A 5854-nucleotide genomic window follows, 5' to 3' on the forward strand; every position below is an offset into this window, starting at 1 on the left:
CTTATGGGGTTATGTTAAACCTTGATGTTTTGGACTTCAAAAACAGAGAAGATCTTATAGATGATTGGACGTCAGCTATGAGAATTGCAGCAGGGACATTAGATCTCAATAAAGAAGGATTCATAAAACTTCTAGAAATGAGTCTAATGGGATCTGTTAAGATCGCATGAGAGATGACTATACCAAAAACTAAGGAATCAATCTTAGGAGTCTTTCCTGAAGAATGTGAAGAGGACTTGCCTAAAATTGCTGGACGAGATTTCTCTCGAAGAATTTTATTTCTTTTCAAAGGAATAAAACAAGCAGAGATCCTTGTGGGAGGAGCAGGTCAAACACCTTGGTACAAGGTAAAGACACAACCAATCTATTTTCATGATACATGAGCTGATATCCTGTTAGGAAATAACTTCTTACAGATGTTTAAGAAGTACACACAAGACAATGAGTCAAGAAGGCTTATGTTTACTACAATTTGTGATCATAAAATTATCGTTCAAAGACTCAAGATTGCTTTTTATCGACAATTGCCGATAATATTTTGCAGCCAGCGTGGTGATAAAGGACAAATTTTTCACCCAAAAATGAAAGAGCCAAGAAGGTTTGGAGAAATCATGTTGAAAATAACAACAGAACAAGAACTCCAAACAGAGGATATGGAGCTTCTCAAGGTAACTCTAAATCATAGAGATACGGAGTTAGAAAATAAGGTATCCCTTGAAGATGTCAAAAAAAGGCTCAAAGAAAGTTATAACGAGCATCTTTTGGCATGGTGGGATAGAAATCAATTCAAAGCCACTCTTACTCTAAAGGAAGGCAAAAAGTATGAATTCGTCAGATATAAGCCTATCCCGATGAACATAACAGATCAAAGGGATATGAGAATGATTATCAAGGAACATTTGGACCTTGGTCTAATCAAAGAAGGAGTTTCACCATATAGCAGCCCAGGTTTTCTGGTCAGAAATCATGGTGAAATAAAAAGAGGAAAACCCAGGTTAGTTATTAACTACCAAGGTATTAATAAAATTCTGGAGTTTGATGGGTACTTCATACCCAGTAGAGAACACCTACTTAGCTGTGTACGAAATGCTAGAGTGTTCTCAAAATTTGATTGTAAGTCTGAATTTTACCAGATTCGAATGGAAGAAGGCAGTAAGAAATTCACAGCCATCTCTACTCCACAAGGACACTATATTTGAGAAGTTATGCCTATGGAAAGTTATGCCCATGAGATTGGCTAATGCACCCCAGATATTTCAAAGAAAGATGGATAACCTTTTTAAAGATTATTTCAACTTTATGTTTGTTTATATTGATGATATTCTTATAGCATCAAAAAACATAGACGAACACGTTAAACACTTAGAGATTTTCTCTAAAATTTGTAAACAGGAAGGACTGGTTTTATCTGAAAAGAAAGCAGTCATAACAACAAGGAAAATTGAATTCCTTGGTATTGAGATTGACGAAACTGGAATAATTCTACAACCCCATATTGTGGAAAATGTAAAGAATTTTTCAGATAAACTCAAAGATGTAAAACAACTCCAGAGTTTTCTAGGAGTAGTTAATTTTGCAGGGATGTTCATAAACAACCTTGCAATGTACAGAAATGTGTTCAGTCCTTTGTTAAAAAATGATACCAGGTTTATATGGACCGATGACCATACTAAAGGGGTAAACCAATTAAAATAGATATGTAAGAATCTCCCAAAAATGGCTATACTCGTAGATGATATGATCTGGTGTTATTTACGGATGCCAGTGATGAATGGTGGGCAGCATTCCTTACCAAGATCACGCCGGATGGAGAAATACCATGCAGATACTATAGCGGTATTTTTTAAGAATCTGAGGCCATCAGATGGCATATCAACGAGAAGGAATTTTATGCAGTTAAAAGGGCTTTCAAAAAATGGCCATTATTTTTACTAGCTAAAAAATTCACGCTGAAGGTTGATAACACCCAGATTTCTTAACAAGAGGCATCTCAGGGAATACCTTGGGTTGCTTCAAAACGAGTTCAACCAGTTAGCCATTAATGCTGAAATGGCCGGCAGGTTACAACAACCTGATTGGATCAAAGTATCTAATCGAATTACAGGATGCATGCAAGCTCAAACCCAACTATGGGCTGCTATTCAAGGGCCAATTGTAAAGGCTATAGAGAAACCATTGGTTTCTTATAAACAAGATATGCTAAAACCATTGGTTTTACAAGAACAAGAAATACAACCACCGGTTGTGAAACAAGATCTTGAGGAATCTAAAACTCAAGAAACAAGTGCTAATCTATCATTAGCATTTGATGATCTGGATGAAGCAACAATTGATGAGGATAACTCATCAAGTCAACCCTCCGCCTCTAGGGTAAAAGAGGAAGAGATCAATCTTAGGCCCAACATAGACAAGGGCAAATCTAAGACTGATACTAACCCAGCTATCATTTCTCCATTTCAGGTTTATCAACAGAGGTGGGAAAAATTAAATACAAGAAGTGAAATTAACCCTAACACTTGCAGGGTTGATGTTGCAGAGATATATCCAAGGGTTTGGCTAAAAAATAATGTCAACCCTAAGGATGTAAAGCTATGATATGAATTTAGGGCTTTAGCCTCAGTTTATACAACTTCACCAAGCTTCCAGGAGATATCACAGCTACCAAAATGGATTCAGGAAGCAGTCCAAGAAACATGGGTAAATAACGACCATTTGTACAGAGGAGATGTGCTCGAATTATACTTCTTTAGTGCAGCTCCAAAACCAACAGGGAAAGAATCACACGAGCCCTTTCATTTCATCAAGCTAAGGAGACCTGACATGAATAATCAAAGATTCATCAAGGATCCTATATCTGAAGAAATACCATTAGTGTCCACTTTTGGAGAAAATGAAATTTCAACCAGAAGGGCATGAGGTATTTGGGTTTGTCTCACCGAGATGGACAATGTCAAGTTTTCGTTCAAATTTTATCAGAATTCTGTGAATGGATCATTCCTGTTAAACACAATGACAGGAAAAACTATGGCTTTTGTGGAAGAACTCTTCGAAAAGAAGAGGAACTTTTTGTGGAAAAACAAGCTGCCGGGGAGTAAAGAGACTCGCCGTAAAATTTGTAACATGGCTCATATCGGAAGATGGTCAGAGAATATCTGCCCAGAGTGTCCAAACCAGAAGGAGCCAGAATTCGGAAAAACCTTCAGACCCCGAACAGATCGAAAAGAATTTTCCAAGACAAGCAAAGGTGGATAGGGACCACCAAAGATGCGTTTTTTCAGGGGACCACTGCAAAAGCAGAAGATGCCCCGACAACAATAAAGAAGGCATGTGAGGAGGATAGAGCCAAAAGAAAAGGACGACATGTGACTTCTCCACCAACAAACGATGCCATCAATAATGGCATAACAGGACAAGGTGGATAACGGGTGACTCATCCACTACCTAAAGATGCCATTAATAATGGCATAAAAGGACAAGACAAAACAACTGTAAGATTCCTTGAATTTTTTCGGTGAAACAAGTGGAACCTCAGCTATAAATACAAGAGTTCAAGGAAGCTGAAAATATCGATCATTCCCTTCAGTTTTCTTACAAATAAATTGTAATATTTCTCTTTCTAAGATTGTAATAAGTTTTTTCTTTTTCATGTATTTCAAGAAAAAAGCTACTATGAGTAGCTAAACAAGTTGTCTTCTCCTCTTCAAAGGAGTTGATTTATGTAATAATATTATGTCTGAATAATTTTCTCTGAAGCCTCTCGTTCTTTCATGCTCATATTATATAATTAAGTTTATATACCATACGCCTTAAGGTAGAAAACGAATTAAGGCTGTGCTGGGTGTCGTTGAAGGAGCTTGTGCAGAGACCATCTGTTGCGACTGCGTGGTTGGAGTGTGAGGAGCACTTCGTAAAACTCGGCAGGTATGACCCGAAGACAATATGGTCAAATATGTATTTGAATTTAATTCATCTTACGGAAGCATGTTGGACCCTAATCCAGAGTATATCGGCTGGAAACCTTGCGTAACCGATAGTTCTGCTTTGCTTGAACTGGTTCGATAGATAAAACAATGCCACGTACAAATGATTAAATGCTAAACACTTTTTAAGACAAATTTGGGAACCACTAGGGAGTTGAAACAAAGAAATTTGAGTGTAGGGAGTTAAGAGAAAGAAATGTTTGGGTTTGGGGATTTTAAAATAATTTGCCCATAGAATAATAGCTTTAAAATTATAAAATTTAAATTCAATACATGAATAATAAAAGATTCAAATAAATTCTAAACTTTCTTAAGATGCAGCTTTTTCAAAATAATTATATATAAATATATAAAATATCAATTCAAAAATTTACCTTTTAAATTAAAAAATCTTGGACTCAATAAAAATTAATTTAATTAATTGAAAATTACCTAAAAAAACACTTTCGAAATATTATTAGGTTTCTGTTAAAAATTTGAAAAGTTATAATACATGAGTTAATAAAAAACAAATTAAGAGTTAAATAAATTCTGGAACATAAATGACACTATTTTTATTTTATATTAAAAACAAAAGTAAATATTGAATATGTATGATTACACATATTATATGCAAATCCAAAATTTTGGCAAACTTGTTAGTAAATTGAGAAAAAAAATATACTACCATTTTTTATTGGCTTTATTTATGTCAACAATTTAATTAGAGTGATAAAAGGGTATTATGGTCATCTTGTGAATTAAAATGACAAGTTGAAATGTGATTAATAAAATTTGGAGTGTAAATAAAATTCCATTATATTTTATTTTACAAGATGAATTGCGGCAATACTTTTCAGGAAACCTGCATTAATCGATATGACTTGGAAAGTTTGTGCAGACAAATGGATAATAATTCATCTTCCAAAGTGGAAGGGAAATTGTTCAAATTAAATTAATAGTTTTCAATTTTATCTATTATTTTTATTGATTCTTGAGATTCAACTACGTTTGTATTTATGCTATATATCAATTCTAAATTAGCAGACGCCAGCCATAAACAATGCCAGTGAAATTGTACCAAAGTTGAAGCAACATGTGCATTTGAAGTGCAATTCAAATATAACTAAGAATTGCAAGAAACTTCATTATTCTTGAGTGGAGAAGTTGATAAACTCCCACGCATTCCTTGGGTGCGGGGAGCCACGTGCACCCATGCCCAAAACAACTCTGATTGTCTTGAAATTTTTATGGTAGGGTCGTCTCGAAAATGCGAATCCAACGATATATCATATGATACAAATTTCAATCTCGGTGGTCAGAGATTTGAAGATGATCGGAAATTAGGTAAAATATAAAATTTTCGGCCATCTTCACATTTTCAACCACCGAGATTGAAATTTGTATCATATGATAGATCGTTGGATTCGTATTTTCGAGACGACCCTACCGAGAAAATTTCAAGGCAATCGGAGTTGTTTTGGGCACGGGTGCATGTGGATCCCCGCACCCTAGGATGCGTGAGATCAAAACTATATATAGGTGCGTGAGATCAAAACTATATATATATATATATATGTATAATACTTTTTATATTAATCAACTTTCAATTAATTTGGTGAAACTTTATTTAAAAGTACATCATACTCGTGTCATATAATTTTATGAGTAGGACTCTTGTGAGATAATCTCAAAAATTTTATATTTAAGAAGGGTCAACTTTGTCTATATTTTCAATAAAATTTGATATTTTGGCATAAAAAGTATAATAAGTTTTCATGAGTGATCCAAATAAGGTATCTGTCTCATAAAATTGACCCGTGATATTGTCTCACATGAGTTTGTGTAATTTTATTGATTAAATATTTTTCCCTGAAATAGGATTTCTTTTTAAT

The sequence above is a fragment of the Henckelia pumila genome, chromosome 3 (genome assembly GCF_033568475.1).
Source record: "Henckelia pumila isolate YLH828 chromosome 3, ASM3356847v2, whole genome shotgun sequence".
NCBI classification, from domain to species: Eukaryota; Viridiplantae; Streptophyta; class Magnoliopsida; order Lamiales; family Gesneriaceae; genus Henckelia; species Henckelia pumila.